Source organism: Pseudophryne corroboree, chromosome 1 (assembly GCF_028390025.1).
Source record: "Pseudophryne corroboree isolate aPseCor3 chromosome 1, aPseCor3.hap2, whole genome shotgun sequence".
Classification (NCBI taxonomy): Eukaryota; Metazoa; Chordata; class Amphibia; order Anura; family Myobatrachidae; genus Pseudophryne; species Pseudophryne corroboree.
Genome location: NC_086444.1, coordinates 304,851,435 through 304,870,621, shown reverse-complemented (window position 1 = coordinate 304,870,621; position 19,187 = coordinate 304,851,435). Strand labels below are relative to the sequence as shown.

At 47.3% G+C, this 19,187-nt stretch overlaps 1 protein-coding gene across 10 annotated transcripts in view; it reads left to right on the top strand.

Annotated features, from left to right (window-relative positions):
- KDM2B (lysine demethylase 2B) overlaps positions 1-19,187 on the top strand; it is a 473,004-nt gene that overhangs the window by 145,399 nt on the left and 308,418 nt on the right. The window lies entirely within an intron of this gene.

Sequence of the window (19,187 nt, the reverse complement as noted above, 5' to 3'; positions counted from 1 at the left end):
AATTAAATGAGGTGTGTGATGAAGCGTGGGTTTCTCCCGATAAAAACCTGATAATTCCTAAAAGGTTATTGGCATCATACCCTTTCCCGCCAGAGGATAGGGCACGTTGGGAAACACCCCCTAGGGTGGACAAAGCGCTCACACGCTTGTCTAAACAGGTGGCACTGCCGTCTCCTGATACGGCCGCCCTTAAGGAACCTGCTGACAGAAAGCTGGAGAATATCCTAAAATGTATATACACTCACACGGGTGTTATACTGCGACCAGCAATCGCCTCAGCCTGGATGTGCAGTGCTGGGGTGGCTTGGTCGGATTCCCTGACTGAAAATATTGATACCCTGGATAGGGACAGTATATTACTGACTATAGAGCATTTAAAAGATGCATTTTTATATATGCGTGATGCACAGAGGGATATTTGCCGACTGGCATCAAGAGTTAGTGCGCTGTCCATATCCGCCAGAAGAGGGTTATGGACGCGGCAGTGGTCAGGTGATGCTGATTCCAAAAGGCATATGGAAGTATTGCCTTATAAAGGGGAGGAGTTATTTGGGGTAGGTCTATCAGACCTGGTGTCCACGGCAACTGCTGGGAAATCCACATTTTTACCCCAGGTAGCCTCTCAACATAAGAAGACGCCGTATTATCGGCCCCATAAGGGCAAGCGGGCAAAAGGCTCCTCATTTCTGCCCCGGGGCAGAGGGAGAGGAAAAAGGCTGCAGCAAACAGCCAGTTCCCAGGAACAGAAGTCCTCTCCCGCTTCTGCCAAGTCCTCAGCATGACGCTGGGGCTCTACAGGCGGACTCAGGCACGGTGGGGGCCCGTCTCAAGAATTTCAGCGCACAGTGGGCTCACTCACAAGTGGACCCCTGGATCCTTCAGGTAGTATCTCAGGGGTACAAATTGGAATTCGAGACGTCTCCCCCTCGCCGTTTCCTAAAGTCTGCCTTACCGACGTCTCCCTCCGACAGGGAGGCGGTATTGGAAGCCATTCACAAGCTGTATTCCCAGCAGGTGATAATCAAGGTACCCCTCCTGCAACAGGGAAAGGGGTATTATTCCACGCTGTTTGTGGTACCGAAGCCGGACGGCTCGGTGAGACCTATTTTAAATCTAAAATCTTTGAACACTTACATACAGAGGTTCAAATTCAAGATGGAATCACTCAGAGCGGTGATCGCGAACCTGGAAGAAGGGGATTATATGGTGTCTCTGGACATCAAGGATGCTTACCTCCATGTCCCAATTTACCCTTCTCACCAAGGGTACCTCAGGTTTGTGGTACAGAACTGCCACTATCAGTTTCAGACGCTGCCGTTTGGATTGTCCACGGCACCCCGGGTCTTTACCAAAGTAATGGCCGAAATTATGATACTTCTTCGAAGGAAAGGAGTTTTAATTATCCCTTACTTGGACGATCTCCTGATAAGGGCAAGATCCAGGGAACAGTTGGTAGTCGGAGTAGCACTATCTCAAGTAGTGCTGCGGCAGCACGGTTGGATTCTCAATATCCCAAAATCGCAGCTGATCCCGACGACACGTCTTCTATTCCTAGGGATGATCCTGGACACAGTCCAGAAAAAGGTGTTTCTCCCAGAAGAGAAAGCCAGGGAGTTATCCGAGCTAGTCGGAAACCTCTTAAAACCAGGCCAAGTATCAGTGCATCAATGCACAAGGGTCCTGGGAAAAATGGTGGCTTCCTACGAAGCAATCCCATTCGGCAGATTCCACGCAAGAACATTCCAGTGGGACCTGCTGGACAAATGGTCCGGATCGCATCTTCAGATGCATCAGCGGATAACCCTGTCCCCAAGGACAAGGATGTATCTCCTGTGGTGGTTGCAGAGTGCTCATCTTCTAGAGGGCCGCAGATTCGGCATTCAGGATTGGGTCCTGGTGACCACAGATGCCAGCCTGCGAAGCTGGGGAGCAGTCACACAGGGAAAAAATTTCCAGGGCTTGTGGTCAAGCCTGGAGACATCACTTCACATAAATATCATAGTAACATAGTAACATAGTATCTGAGGTTGAAAAAAGACAATTGTCCATCGAGTTCAACCTATTTGTGGTATCCTATGCATGATTATTTGACTAAAATTTCTGACTGATGCTGCTGTCAGCCATTGCATTTTATCCCTATTTATAGTAACTATAATGCATGACTATGCACCATACCCCTGGATATCCTTATCCAATAGGAATTTATCTAACCCATTCTTAAAGGTGTTGACAGATTCCGCCATTACAACTCCCTCGGGCAGGGAATTCCAAACACGTATTGTCCTTACCGTGAAAAAGCCTTTACGCCGTATTGTGCGGAATCTCCTTTCCTCTAACCTGAGCGAGTGTCCACGAGTCCTCTGTGTTGATCTAACCAAAAACAGGTCCCGCGCAAGCTCTGTGTATTGTCCCCTTATATATTTGTAGATGTTGATCATATCCCCTCTTAGTCTCCGCTTTTCCAATGTAAACATGCCTAGTCTTTCAAGCCTTTCCTTGTATTCCATCGTCTCCATGCCCTTAATTAGTTTGGTCGCCCTCCTCTGTACCTTTTCAAGCTCCAGGATATCCTTTTTGTAGTACGGTGCCCAGAACTGTACACAGTATTCAAGGTGTGGCCTCACTAGTGATTTATATAACGGGAGTATAATACTCTCGTCCCTAGCATCAATACCCCGTTTTATGCATGCTAATATCTTATTAGCCTTCTTCTATCCTGGAGCTAAGGGCCATTTACAATGCTCTAAGCCAAGCAAGGCCTCTGCTTCAAGGTCAGCCGGTGCTGATCCAGTCGGACAACATCACGGCAGTCGCCCACGTAAACAGACAGGGCGGCACAAGAAGCAGGAGGGCAATGGCAGAAGCTGCAAGGATTCTTCGCTGGGCGGAAAATCATGTGATAGCACTGTCAGCAGTGTTCATTCCGGGAGTGGACAACTGGGAAGCAGACTTCCTCAGCAGGCACGACCTCCACCCGGGAGAGTGGGGACTTCACCCAGAAGTCTTCCACATGATTGTAAACCGTTGGGAAAAACCAAAGGTGGACATGATGGCGTCCCGCCTCAACAAAAAACTGGACAGGTATTGCGCCAGGTCAAGGGACCCTCAAGCAATAGCTGTGGACGCTCTGGTAACACCGTGGGTGTACCAGTCAGTGTATGTGTTCCCTCCTCTGCCTCTCATACCCAAGGTGCTGAGAATTATACGGCGGGGAGGAGTAAGAACTATTCTCGTGGCTCCGGATTGGCCAAGAAGGACTTGGTACCCGGAACTTCAAGAAATGCTCACAGAGGACCCGTGGCCTCTACCTCTGAGAAGGGACCTGCTCCAGCAGGGACCCTGTCTGTTCCAAGACTTACCGCGGCTGCGTTTGACGGCATGGCGGTTGAACGCCGGATCCTAAAGGAAAAAGGCATTCCAGACGAAGTCATCCCTACTTTGATAAAAGCCAGAAAGGATGTAACCGCAAAGCATTATCACCGCATCTGGCGGAAATATGTTGCGTGGTGCGAGGCTAAAAAGGCCCCGACGGAGGAATTTCAACTGGGTCGATTCCTGCATTTCCTGCAAGCAGGAGTGTCTATGGGCCTAAAATTAGGATCCATTAAGGTCCAGATTTCGGCCCTGTCGATTTTCTTTCAAAAAGAACTGGCTTCAGTGCCTGAAGTCCAGACGTTTGTTAAGGGAGTGCTACATATACAGCCTCCTTTTGTGTCTCCAGTGGCACCCTGGGATCTGAATGTTGTTTTGGGTTTTCTAAAATCACATTGGTTTGAACCACTCAACACTGTGGACTTAAAATATCTCACATGGAAAGTGGTCATGCTGTTGGCCCTGGCTTCGGCCAGGCGTGTGTCAGAATTGGCGGCTTTATCCTGTAAAAGCCCTTACCTGATTTTTCATACGGACAGGGCAGAATTGAGGACTCGTCCTCAATTTCTCCCTAAGGTGGTGTCAGCGTTTCACCTGAACCAGCCTATTGTGGTACCTGCGGCTACTAGGGACTTGGAGGACTCCAAGTTGCTGGACGTTGTCAGGGCCCTGAAAATATATGTTTCCAGGACGGCTGGAGTCAGAAAATCTGACTCGCTGTTTATCCTGTACGCACCCAACAAGCTGGGTGCTCCTGCTTCTAAGCAGACTATTGCTCGCTGGATTTGTAGTACAATTCAGCTTGCACATTCGGTGGCAGGCCTGCCACAGCCAAAATCTGTAAAAGCCCATTCCACGAGGAAGGTGGGCTCATCTTGGGCGGCTGCCCGAGGGGTCTCGGCTTTACAACTTTGCCGAGCAGCTACTTGGTCAGGGGCAAACACGTTTGCTAAATTCTACAAATTTGATACCCTGGCTGAGGAGGACATTGAGTTCTCTCATTCGGTGCTGCAGAGTCATCCGCACTCTCCCGCCCGTTTGGGAGCTTTGGTATAATCCCCATGGTCCTTACGGAGTTCCCAGCATCCACTAGGACGTCAGAGAAAATAAGAATTTACTTACCGATAATTCTATTTCTCGTAGTCCGTAGTGGATGCTGGGCGCCCATCCCAAGTGCAGATTATCTGCAATACTTGTACATAGTTATTGTTAACAAATCGGGTTATTGTTGTTGTGAGCCATCTATCCAGAGGCTCCTCTGTTATCATGCTGTTAACTGGGTTCAGATCACAAGTTGTACGGTGTGATTGGTGTGGCTGGTATGAGTCTTACCCGGGATTCATAAATCCTTCCTTATTGTGTACGCTCGTCCGGGCACAGTATCCTAACTGAGGCTTGTAGGAGGGTCATAGGGGGAGGAGCCAGTGCACACCAGGTAGTCCTAAAGCTTTTCTTTTGTGCCCAGTCTCCTGCGGAGCCGCTATTCCCCATGGTCCTTACGGAGTTCCCAGCATCCACTACGGACTACGAGAAATAGAATTATCGGTAAGTAAATTCGTATTTTTTTTTTTCCTGGGTCATTGGCGCTGGGTGTGTGCTGGCATACTCTCTCTTTCTCTCCAAAGGGCCTTGTGGGGGAACTGTCTTCAGATAAGAGGATTCCCTGAGTGTGTGGTGTGTCGGTACGCGTGTGTCGGCATGTCTGAGGTAGAAGGCTTTCCTGGCAAGGAGGTGGAGCAAATGAATGTGGTGTCTCTGTCGGCAACACCGACACCTGACTGGGTGGATATGTGGAATGTTTTAAGTGCTAATGTGAATTTATTGCACAAAAGGTTGGACAAAGCTGAGTCCAGGAATTATGCAGAGAGTCAGGCCCTGCCTGCCCCTATGTTGCAGGGACCCTCGGGGTCTCAAAAGCGCCCACTATCCCAAATAGTAGACACTAATACCGACACGGATTCTGACTCCAGTGTCGACTACGATGATGCAAAGTTACAGCCAAAATTGGCTAAAAGTATTCAATATATGATTATTGCAATAAACGATGTTTTGCATATCACAGAGGAACCCCCTGTCCCTGACACGAGGGTACATTTGTATAAGGAAAAGAAACCTGAGGTAACGTTTACCCCTTCTCATGAGCTAATCGAGTTATTTGAAAAGGCTTGGGAATCTCCAGACAGGAAACTGCAGATTCCCAAAAGGATTCTTATGGCGTATCCTTTCCCGGCTAAGGACAGGATACGGTGGGAATCTTCCCCAAGGGTGGACAAAGCGTTGACACGCTTATCCAAAAAGGTAGCACTGCCATCCCAAGGTAGCAGCGTGGACAGATACCTTATCGGCGGAATTGGATACCCTGGATAAGGATACCATTTTATTGACCCTGGGTCATATTAAAGATGCTGTCTTATATATGAGGGATGCTCAAAGAGACATTGGCCTACTGGGTTCTAGAGTCAACGCTATGTCGATTTCTGCTAGACGAGTCCTATGGACCCGGCAATGGACAGGTGATGCCGACTCAAAGAGGCATATGGAGGTTTTACCTTACAAGGGTGAGGAATTGTTTGGGGAAGGTCTCTCGGACCTGGTTTCCACAGCTACGGCAGGTGAATCAAATTTTTTGCCTTATATTCCCTCACAGCCGAAGAAAGCGCCACATTATCAAATGCAGTCCTTTCGGTCAAATAAAAACGAGAGTACGAGGATCGTCCTTTCTTGCCAGAGGTAAGGGCAGAGGAAAAAAGCTGCCAACCACAGCTAGTTCCCAGGAGCAGAAGTCCTCCCCGGTCTCTACAAAATCCACCGCATGACGCTGGGGCTCCGCTGAGGAAGTCCACCCCAGTGGGGGCACGTCTTCGACTTTTCAGCCACATGTGGGTTCACTCACAGGTGGTGGATGCCTGGGCAATAGAAATTGTTTCCCAGGGGTTACAAGCTGGAATTCGAAGAGGTGCCTCCTCGCCGGTTTTTCAAATCCGCCCTACCAGCTTCTCCCCCAGAAAGGGAGATAGTTTTAAATGCAATTCACAAATTGTGTCTTCAACAGGTGGTAGTCAAAGTTCCCCTGCTTCAACAAGGGAGGGGGTATTACTCAACCCTATTTGTAGTCCCGAAACCGGACGGTTCGGTCAGACCCATTTTAAATTTAAAATCCTTGAACCTATACTTTGAAAAGGTTCAAGTTCAAGATGGAATCACTCAGAGTGGTCATCGCCAGCCTAGTAGGGGGGGATTTTATGGTATCCCTGGACATAAAGGATGCGTACCTTCATGTTCCCGTATATCCACCTCATCAGGCATACCTGAGATTTGCGGTACAGGATTGTCATTACCAATTTCAGACGTTGCCGTTTGGGCTTTCCACGGCCCCGACGATTTTCACCAAGGTAATGGCGGAAATGATGGTGCTCCTGCGCAAGCAGGGTGTCACAATTATCCCGTACTTGGACGATCTCCTCATAAAAGCGAGATCGCGAGAGCAGTTGTTGATCAGCGTGTCACTTTCACTAAAGGTGTTACAAGAACACGGCTGGATTCTCAATAACCCGAAGTCACAGTTAGTTCCTACGACTCGTTTGACCTTCTTAGGCATGATTCTGGATACGGACCAGAAAAGGGTTTATCTTCCGATGGAAACCTATTGAAAATCCTATGGACCTATTGAAGCCAAAACAGGTGTCAGTGCATCGCTGCACTCGAGTCCTCGGAAAGATGGTGGCATCTTACGAGGCCATTCCCTTCGGCAGGTTCCATGCGAGGACCTACCAATGGTACCAACTGGACAAGTGGTCCGGGTCACATCTACAGATTCATCAGTTGATCACCCTGTCCCCCAGGGCAAGGGTGTCTCTCCTGTGGTGGCTACAGAGTGCTCTCCTTCTAGAGGGTTGCAGATTCGCCATTCAGGACTGGATTCTGGTAACAACTGACGCGAGCCTCCGAGGTTGGGGAGCAGTCACACAGGGAAGAAACTTCCAAGGTCTTTGTTCAAGCCAGGAGACTTGTCTTCACATCAACGTCCTGGAGCTGAGGGCCATATACAACGCCCTTCGTCAAGCGGAGACTTTGCTTCGCGACCTACCGGTTCTGATTCAGTCAGACAACATCACCGCAGTGGCTCATGTAAACCGCCAAGGCGGCACAAGGAGCAGAGTGGCAATGGCGGAAGCCACCAGGATTCTTCGCTGGGCGGAAAATCATGTAAGCGCACTGTCAGCAGTGTTCATTCCGGGAGTGGACAACTGGGAAGCAGACTTAATCAGCAGACACGATCTACATCCAGGAGAGTGGGGACTTCATCAGGAAGTCTTCGCACAGATTGCAAGTCAATGGGGACTGCCCCAGATAGACATGATGGCGTCCCGCCTCAACAAAAAACTGCAGAGGTATTGCGCCAGGTCAAGAGACCCTCGGGCGGTGGCAGTGGACGCCCTCGTGACACCGTGGGTGTTCCAGTCGGTCTATGTGTTTCCTCCTCTTCCTCTCATACCCAAGGTGATGAGAATAATAAGAAAAAGAGGAGTACAGACAATTCTCATTGTTCCAGATTGGCCACGAAGGACCTGGTATCCAGATCTGCAGGAAATGCTCACAGAAGATCCGTGGCCTCTTCCTCTAAGACAGGACCTGTTACAACAGGGGCCCTGTCTGTTCCAAGACTTACCACGGCTGAGTTTGACGGCATGGCGGTTGAACGCCGGATCCTAGCGGAAAAGGGCATTCCGGATGAGGTCATTCCTACTCTGATAAAGGCTAGGAAGGACGTGACAGCTAAACATTATCACCGTATATGGCGGAAGTATGTTTCTTTGTGTGAGGCCAGGAATGCTCCTACGGAAGAATTCCATCTGGGCCGTTTCCTTCACTTCCTACAGACTGGAGTGAATTTGGGCCTAAAATTAGGCGCCATTAAGGTTCAGATTTCGGCCCTATCCATTTTCTTTCAGAAGGAATTGGCTTCTCTCCCAGAAGTACAGACTTTTGTCAAGGGAGTGCTGCATATTCAGCCTCCTTTTGTACCTCCAGTGGCACCTTGGGACCTGAACATGGTGTTGAGTTTCCATAAGTCGCACTGGTTTGAACCACTTAAAACGGTGGAGTTAAAATATCTCACTTGGAAAGTGGTCATGTTGTTAGCCTTGGCTTCGGCTAGGCGAGTGTCAGAGTTGGCGGCTTTGTCTCATAAAAGCCCCTATTTAGTTTTCCATATGGATAGAGCGGAATTGCGGACCCGTCCTCAATTCTTGTCAAAGGTGGTTTCGTCTTTTCATATGAACCAACCTATTGTGGTGCCTGTGGTTACGCGAGACTCGGAGGATTCCGAGTCCCTTGATGTGGTCAGGGCTTTGAAAATTTACGTGGCCAGAACGGCTAGGGTCAGGAAAACAGAGGCACTGTTTATCCTGTATGCAGCCGACAAGGTTGGCGCTCCTGCTTCCAAGCAGACTATTGCTCGCTGGATCTGTAACACGATTCAGCAGGCTCATTCTACGGCTGGATTGCCGTTACCAAAATCAATAAAGGCCCATTCCACCAGGAAAGTGGGCTCTTCTGGGGCGGCTGCCCGAGGCGTCTCGGCATTACAGTTGTGCCGAGCTGCTACTTGGTCGGGTTCAAACACTTTAGCAAAATTCTACAAGTTTGATACCCTGGCTGAGGAGGACCTCATGTTTGCTCAATCGGTGCTGCAGAGTCACCCGCACTCTCCCGCCCGTTTGGGAGCTTTGGTATAATCCCCATGGTCCTTACGGAGTCCCCAGCATCCTCTAGGACGTAAGAGAAAATAAGATTTTAAACCTACCGGTAAATCTTTTTCTCCTAGTCCGTAGAGGATGCTGGGCGCCCGTCCCAAGTGCGGACTACTTCTGCAAGACTTGTATATAGTTTTTGCTTACATAAGGGTTATGTTACAGTTTTCCTCAGTCTCGGACTGATGCTATGTTGTTTCATACTGTAAACTGGTTCGTATATCCTAAGTTATACGGTGTGGATGGTGTGGGCTGGTATGAATCTTGCCCTTAGATTAACTAAAATCCTTTCCTCGTACCGTTCGTCTCCTCTGGGCACAGTTTCTCTTTCTTTATGCCCATGTCTCCTGCGGAGCCAGTCTATCCCCATGGTCCTTACGGAGTCCCCAGCATCCTCTACGGACTAGGAGAAAAATTTACCGGTAGGTTTAAAATCTTACTATATATATATATATATATATATATATATATATATAACTATATATATATATATATATATATATATAGTACGATTGCATAGATCTGTGGCTCAAACACAGACGTAGTAATTTTGTGGAGGGCGTAATATTAATAATATATTTCCCTCAGACCCCTCAAGGTCGCAAAAATGTTATTTTGCCCAGTTACTACTCCCTGATATCGACACGAATACTATTTTTTATGTCGACCATGATGTTTCCCGATTAGATCCCTCAACATCGGCATTCAGTACGTGTTTCATACACAAAGAACGTATTAACGTCACTAGGGACCCTGCTGTTCCTGACAAAAAAAAAAAATTATATATATATTAGTGATGAGCGGGTTCGGTTTTACTCCGTTCTCAAAACGGCATCTTATTGGCTCACGGATGTCACGTGTTTTGGATAGCCAATAAGATGCCGTTTTGAGAACCGAGTAAAACCGAGTAAAACCGAACCTCGCTCATCACTAATATATATATATATATATATATATATACACTGCTCAAAAAAATAAAGGGAACACTAAAATAACACATCCTAGATCTGAATGAATGAAATATTCTTATTAAATACTTTGTTCTTTACATAGTTGAATGTGCTGACAACAAAATCACACAAAAATTATCAATGGAAATCAAATTTATTAACCCATGGGTGTCTGGATTTGGAGTCACCCAAAATTAAAGTGGAAAAATACACTACAGGCTGATCCAACTTTGATGTAATGTCCTTAAAACAAGTCAAAATGAGGCTCAGTAGTGTGTATGGCCTCCACGTGCCTGTATGACCTCCCTACAATGCCTGGGCATGCTCCTGATGAGGTGGTGGATGGTCTCCTGAGGGATCTCCTCCCAGACCTGGACTAAAGCATCCGCCAACTCCTGGACAGTCTGTGGTGCAACGTAGCGTTGGTGGATGGAGCGAGACATGTGTGGGCTGTAGGGAGGTCATACAGGCACGTGGAGGTCACACACACTACTGAGCCTCATTTTGACTTGTTTTAAGGACATTGCATCAAAGTTGGATCAGCCTGTAGTGTGTTTTTCCCCTTTAATTTTGAGGGTGACTCCAAATCCTGACCTCCATGGGTTAATAAATTTGATTTCCATTGATAATTTTGGCTGATTTTGTTGTCAGCACATTCAGCTATGTAAAGAACAAAGTATTTAACAAGAATATTTCATTCATTCAGATCTAGGATGTGTTATTTTAGTGTTCCCTTTATTTTTTTGAGCAGTGTATATATATCTGATCTCATGACGATTTAACATTAAATCGAAACGTTGATCTATTGTCTCTCTGACTAATGCGGAGACCCTTGAGTGCCACCCGACGCTGTGGAGTATGTGTGTGTATGTATGTATGTATGTGTGTATGTATATATATATATATAGAGAGAGAGAGAGAGTGATATAGATCTATATGTGTATTTAAATGTGTATATTCATATTAAAATTTATAATGAATGCTGAAGTAAAGTTATTCCTTCTCATGTGCTGGTTGCTCTGTTGAAAAAGTCTATGTCAGCCGTGACCAGATGGTTTCGAATCCTCACGAGGAGTCCAAGAGTTTATTCTTTTTCCGCCGTGGATAGAATAAAGTGAGAGTCAACCCCTGGTCTGCACGGGGCCCTGTCGCAAAGCATCGTATACAGGAAGCTAAGTGATATTTGAATCATATGCTTTGATTATATTTGCATTACATGCGCATGGGGGAGTGCTTGTATTCAGAAATGGTCGGTTACCTTGTCATCCGATATAATTACCATGGGGAGAGATGGGATACTCCTTAAGTTGGGTCATACCTAGAAAATTGCAGCATACTGCCGTGCGACTACAAGAGGTATGGGACTCTTGGGTTCGCGGGCCAATTCCATGGCGGTCTCGACTAGGAGGGCGTTGTGGATTCACCAATGGAAGGCTGAGGCTGACTCCGAGAAGTACTGGAGTATCTTCTCTATGAAGGTGAAACCTGGTTTGGGGATGGCTTTGTTAAGTTGATCTCGGCAGATACCACTGGTAAGTCTATTTTCTTGAGCTATGTTCCCTCACACCGGTTGGTGACGCATTTTTGTAGGATGCAGTCAGTTTGACCGGATGGATACCATTTTTCCCCTTCTTTGCAGGTAGAGGAAGGTGAAAAGGTAAGAGATCAGCAGCCTTTTCAAGTTCGCAGAAGCAGAAATCGTCCTCTGTTTCTACCACATCCACCGCATGTCGCTGGGTCTATTTTGCGGGAGCCCACACCGGTGGGAACACGTCTAATACTCTTCCGTCAGTCCTGGAATGGATATGGACCAGTGAGTAAAGAATAGAGTCCCAAGGGGGACATACTGGAGTTTCCAGATGATTCCCCTCACTGATTTTTCAAATAGATCTTACCGATTCTCCTCTGGACGGGGAGGTAGTATGTGACGCCATACAAGAGTTGGGTCAGGATCAGGACATTGTCCTGCTGTCCCTGTCACACAAAAAAACAACAACAACAAAAAACCTGTTATTCAAGCTTTTTCGTGCTTCTGAGCCCGGACAGCTCGGTCAGAACAATCCCACAAATTTCTACTTAAGAAGTTGAACTACGAGATGGAATCTCGCAGGGCAGGGATCTCCAATCTGTAAAAGGAGAAAGAGGTTTTAAGTGCGGTTTCTTCCGCATTAGGCTTGCCTGGGTTTGCTATTCAGGATTGTCATTGCCATTTCACCGGAGTGATGGCAGTATGATGGTTTTCCTTCAATAGTAAAAGCCATTATTATTCTGTACTGGGACGCTCTCCTAACTACGGCGAGGTCAAGAAACAAGTGGTACAAATCGTTGTTTCTCTCTGACAGTTCTTCAACACAGTGGTTGGCTCCTGAACTTGCCAGAATCACTGTCGATCCCAACGACACGGATGTCGGAGTTGGGAATAAGGTTAGATACTGAACTGTTCGAGAGTTTTTGTTTTTTTTCCAGTCGAAAGAGTTCTGAGGATCCAGAGTCGGATCAAATTTGCAACAGTGTAAATCCATCAATACGTTCCGTTGGTGAAGAAGATGGTTGCAGCCTACGAGGCCATTTGGTGAGCAGGTTAAATGCCAGAGTGGTTTTAGCGGGACCAGTTGGACATGTGGTCTGGGTCTCACCTGCACATGCACCGGAAAATTATCCTATTTTCCAGGACCAAAATATCTCCCCTGTGGTGGCTGCACAGTTCTCACCTCCTAGTGGGACAAAGGTTCGAGATCCAGGATTAGATCCTGGTGTCCATGGATACAAGTCTCCGAGGCTGGGGAGCAGTCTTTCCAGGGGAAAAGATCAAGCCGGGAAGCTTGTCTGCAATAAGCATTCTGCAATTAAGGGCCATTTACAACTGCCGTCTGCAAGCGGAACATCTTCTTCGCGATCTGCCCATCTTAATTCAGTCGGACAACTTAACAGCAGTGGCGTAAGTAAACCGCTGGGGCGGAACAAAGAACAAAGCGGCTATGGCAGAAGCAACAAGCGTTTTCCGCTGGCGGAAAGGCATGTAAACGCTCTACTAGCGGTCTTCATTCCGGGTCTAGACAACTGGAAAACAGACTTCCTCAGCAGCCACGATCTCCATCCAGGAGAGTGGGGTCTTCATCAAGTGGTTTTCACGAAGTGACAAGTCTTTGGGGAATTCCTCAAATAGACATGATGGTGTCTCGCCTCAACAAGAAACTTCAGAGATATGGTCCCAGGTCGAGGGACCCTCAAGCAATAGCGGTGGACGCCCTGGTGACACTGTGGGTGTTTCAGTCGGTCTATGTGTTCCCTCCATTTCCACTCTTTCCGAAGGGATAAAGATCATAAGAAGAACAAAGGTTCAGGCGATCCTCATTGTTCCGGACGGGCCAATGAGGGCTTGCTATCCAGATCTTCAAGAATTACTCATTGAAGATCCCTGGTCTCTTGCTCTACGAGAGGACCTGTTACAGCAGGGGCCGTGCGTGTATCAAGACTTACCGCGGCGGCGTTTGACGGCATGGCGATTGAGCGCCATATCCTAGCCCGAAAGGGTATTCCCAGTGAAGTCATTCCCACACTGCTTCAGGCTAGAAAAGACGTAACGGCGATGCTTTACCACCGTATTTGGAGAAAATATGCGTCTTGGTGTGAATCCAGGATGGCTCCAACGAAAAAATTTCAGCTGGGGCGGTTGCGCCATTTTTTGCAAGCAGGTGTGGATATGGGCCTAAAATTAGGCTCCATTAGTGTACAAATTTCGGCCTTATCTATTTTCTTTCAGAAAGAATTGGCCTCCCTTCCAGAAGTTCAGGCGTGCTGCACATCCAACCTCCCTTTGTGCCCCCTGTGGCACCGTGGGATCTTACGTGGTGTTGCAATTCCTTCAATCTCATTGGTTTGAGCCTTTGCGTAAGGTTGAGTTGAAATTCCTTACTTGGAAAGTGGTCATGCTGTTGGCCTTGGCATCCGCAAGGTGGGTGTCTGTATTGGCGGCTTTGTCTCACATAAGCCCCTATTTAATCTTCCATGCAGATAGAGCGGAGTTGAGAACTCGTCAGCAATTTCTGCCAAAAGTGGTTTCATCGGTTCACGTAAACCAGCCTATTGTGGTGCCAGTGGCTACTGACGCCTTGGCGGAATCGAAGTCTCTCGATGTGGTCAGAGCTTTGACAATCTGGCGCCAGAACGGCTCCGGTTAGGAAAACAGAGGCTCTGTTGTTCTGGGGGCTCCCAACAAGATTGGGGCTCCTGCTTCCAAGCAGACTATTGCACGCTGGTTCTGTAATACGATTCAGCAGGCTCATTCAACGGCGGGATTGCCGTTACCGAAATCGGTGAAGGCCCATTTTACCAGAAAGGTGGGCTCATCCTGGGCGGCTGCCGAGAGGTCTCTGCATTACAGCTTTGCCGAGCTGCTATTTGGTCGGGATCAAACGCCTTTGCGAAGTTTACAAGTTTGATACCCTGGCTGAGGAGGACCTCTTGTTTGGTCAATCGGTGCTGCAGAGTCATCCGCACTCTCCCGCCCGTTCTAGAGCTTTGGTATAAACCCCATGGTTCTTGAAGCATCCTCTAGGACGTATGAGAAAATAGGATTTTAATACCTACCGGTAAATCCTTTTCTCTTAGTCCATAGAGGATGCTGGGCGCCCGTCCCAGTGCATACTGTATCTGCAGTCATTGGGAATGTTTACACACATGGTGTGTTGTGTTTAAGTCGGCCTGTTGCTGACGATATTCAGGCCATAGCATGCGTTATGCTGTTACTAGTTGTGTTTACACACATAGGTTGTGTTACGTTTTATGTCAGCGTATTGCTGCATATTCTTCATGCCGTCGGCTGGTATTCTATTGAATGCCACGTTCTGCGGCATACTGGAGGTGTGAGCTGGTGAAATGCTCACCATGGTTTAACAATAAATTCTTTCCTCGAAATGTCCGTCTCCCTGGGCACAGTTCCTATAACTGGAGTCTGGAGGAGGGGCATAGAGGGAGGAGTCAGTTCACACCCCTTTTAAAGTCTTAAAGTGCCCATGTCTCCTGCGGATCCCGTCTATACCCCATGGTTCTTGAAGCATCTCCAGCATCCTCTACGGACTAAGAGAAAAGGATTTACCGGTAGGTATTAAAATCCTATTTTTCTTTTCCAACCCTTAATAGGAGGTCATCATATAAAGGTCTATTCTAGCCAACAATTCCTTAAGTGTATGTGGAGAAGTGGACTGGGATTATCGCCTTAGCTGTGCTATTGAGATATTTTAGCGGGGATTTCTTATAGGTTGTCACTGGACCTAGATACACGTTTAAGGGCCAGATAGAGGGATCTGATGGAACATCCTTGCCCAAAAGTGATACAGAAAGGGATATAACCTTTTCCCTAAAGTCGGGCATTCCCACCAAATGTAGTGGGGGTTTTTGTTTGTTTTTTTCAGAATGTAATAACAGAAGCCTGCCACTTATCCATAGTCAGTACCTAACACCCACTGCTAGGAGTTGGTGTCATGCAGGCAATACAAAAATGGTGTAATGATATGACACAATTTCCCACTAAACCTCAAAAGATACCAACATCATGAAGGCCAAACTCCCTAACTTAGGTAATTATCTGATGAATTTTGTTTAAGCCCAATTTGCTGATATCTGTGTGTGTGTGTGTGTGTGTGTGTGTGTGTGTGTGTGTGTATATAGCAATCTTAAGGCGGAACACCATCGTTTGCTATGCACTGCTTTCTAAACAGGTCTACTACGATATCCCGTCTGTCAGGTTCCCGGCGCCCAGCATACGGACGCCGGGATCCCGACCGCCGGAATGCCGGCAGTGGGGCGGGTGCAAAAGAACCCCTTGCGCTCTCGCCACGCTGCGGGCACGGTGGCGCGCCACGCTATTTATTCTACCTCCAGGGGTGTCGTGGATAGTTGTTGGTATCCCGGCGGTTGGGATCCCGACGCCAGTATGCTGAGCGCCGGGATCCTGACAGCCAGGATATCGAATGCTTCCCTTTCTAAACTTCTTACCACTACAGTGACCTAAAACTCATCCCTTTCACTACATTTTGTGCTGAGGTATTTGGGAAGGATTACTGTATGTGAATCAGATTGGCAGGTGGCTGCTGGGAGAAGGTAAGGCTGCTGATCATGGGACAGAGTCCGGGGTCGAGATTCAGGAGGCAAACTAAAGGCTTCAGGCAGATTTTGAAACCCCTTTTATAGAGAGTAGGTACATTCAAGATAGAAAACGTATTTATCTGCTTCTGTCTCCTTAAATATTATGTCTGAATTAGCAATTCTGTATTATATTATTTTACAATAAATTACCAAGTCGCACACTTGCTGTTATTACATTAGGTAGACATTTGTTGTTATGTATCTAAAGGGGGTCAATAACCTAATGCTGTCGGATTTAAATGTCACACTTTTAAGGTTACAGCTGGTTTAGAATGTGTTTCAGTATATGCATTCTGTTACATTGCTTTCTTGGTATTGGGGGATATTCCGAGTTGTTCGCTAGCAGATTTCTGTAACTGCGTAGCGATCAGGCAAAAAATCGGCACTTCTGCGCATGCGGCGCAATGCGCACGAGCGTCGTACTATTACAACGAACGATGTAGTTTCACATAAGGACTAGCGAAGCTTTTCAGTCGCACTGCTGGCCGCAGAGTGATTGACAGGAAGAGGGCGTTTCTGGGTGTCAGCTGACCGTTTTCAGGGAGTGTTCGAAAAAACGCAGGCGTGGCTGGGCGAACGCAGGGCGTGTTTGTGACGTCAAAACAGGAACTGAATAGTCTGAAGTGATCGCAAGCGCTGAGTAGGTCTGAAGCTACTCAGAAACTGCACAATATTTTTTTGTAGCCGCTCTGCGATCCTTTCGTTCGCACTTCTGCTAAGCTAAAATACACTCCCAGTTGGAGGCGGCATAGCGTTTGCACGGCTGCTAAAAACTGCTAGCGAGCGATCAATTCGGAATGACCCCCTTTGAGACCTTGGTATTGGGAACAGTCTCCCCATGGAAGGTAGTACAACTGTCTTAGAATACAGAGCGTTAATGTGACCATGAATTACTATTTTCAGTAATATAAACAAAAATTATATGGTGGCTATTTACTTGGGCCTCCATTACACAAAGGGGGCGATTCTAATCCCCACAATGGGTGCGAGTTGCTTTTGCAGTGGCGTGTAAATGCTGGCAACTGACCCGAACTTGCACCTGTTGCGGCCCCTTCTAGTGCCGGACATTTTTGCTCACCTCCGTATGGGGCTGCAGAAAAAAATTGTGAGTCATCTGTACTGTAAGTGTGGCACTTGCATGTACCCCAAAATTCATAGGATTTCCCCAAAAGAGTGAAGAGAGAGATTAAATTCATTAAGTACTTGTACACTGAAACCAGGGCCTGATCACCAATGGGTTGGATAGAGCTCCAGGCCTCCACATAAAAATAGGCCCCTCATTATGACACCATAATGATGACCAACCACACAGTCTGCCATAAATCATAAGTATTAAACTCTAACAAAATTATGAAGCGTTTCTATTTTTATGTATTGAAGGATATTTTGGGGCTGATAGTGTAAATGTGTACACACCCATGTGGCTCTGACTACACCCACAGGTCTCTGCTACACCCCTTCTCTGTACAGACCCTCTACAATTTTCAGCCCCAGGCCCATGTAGCCGTTAATCTTGCCCTGATTTAAACTATTGGAGATGAAAAACAATGGGATGCACTGGCATATTTATAACTGGTGCAGTGTGTACGGTGCACACGAGCACCCTGGGGACCAGGGGGACGCACACTGCACACCCTGCACTAATTTTTTCAATACTCACCCTCTGGGGTCCCGCGCCGGGAGCAGCAGCTCTTCAGAATTCACCAGGAAGATGGAGCGGCAGCCATTTTCCTGGTGTTTCACACATGCGCAGTAAGGAAATCACTGCATGTACACTAGACTCTGGGAAAGCGCTAGGGTCCCCTAGTGCCCAGAGTCTATAACGCTGACAGCTAGAGAGGAGGAGGCCCAGACAGTCTGCACACGGGACTCCTCCTCTCTAGGGGCGGGATGTATTAAAATACATCGCCACCCCGGGCCACCCACCGCAGCGACGCTAATCGCATATGTACTAACATGTGCGATTAACATTGCAATGCGGTGTACGAGGCCCCCCGTGATGTCGCGGGGGTCTGCGTAAACTCCCAGACTCGGGAGGTGATGTGTGCAGGGAGTCTCCGGGCTTCTGCTCCTCCCCCCTGCAGCTGGAAGGACAAATGACTGTGCTGCTGGGGAGGAGGGGGGCCGCACCAGCACACCACGGAGGCTTACTTGCACACAGGTACGCCGGGGGTGGTCGCCGTGAGCGGGGCGGCGGTAAGAAGCCCATAGGCTTCTATAGCGTATCGCCATCAAAAGATTGATACCCTCGGCGACAAAAAAATGGGGGTTTTACAGCATTTTCCCTTTAGTACATCCTGCCCTTAATGTGCCCCTGATGGGGATGATCAGGATGATAGCCTGCAGTTCACCTTCAAAGCTCTGGATGTCTGTATATTTTTAACTTCATCTCCGACTAGTCAAACTACAACAAATACATTTATCTAAAGTTTTTAATTTATATACCGTAGAAGACTAGACTAAAACCTCTGTTCAAAATAAATGTATAAGTAAAGCCAGTTCTAACATTATAGTGTCTGTACTGAATGATATCAACACGAATAAGGTAAGGCTATCTAAATTTAAACCCAGTATCCTAATTGGTATTCGGATGATAGGTCGATACCAAATGGTCGACATTCTCAAAAGGACGACACGACAAAGGTTGACACATGAAAAGGTTGACATTAGTTTTTTGGATTTTTTTTTTTCATTTTCAGAACTTTTTCATACTTTATTATCCACATGGACTACAACTTGGAATAGGAAGCATGGTGAGTGAATGCGGTGCACTAATTGGGGGTCCAAGTGCTGAAAGGAACATTTTGACACAAAAAAAAAACATTAAAAAAAACACGTCGACCATTTCTATGTCGACCTTGTGCACGTCAACCTTCTGACTGTCGACCCATTGATCTATAACCATCCTAATTAGGGATGGCCATCTATGGTTTCATTTCTTTTTGTGATCATGCTTTTTAGTACA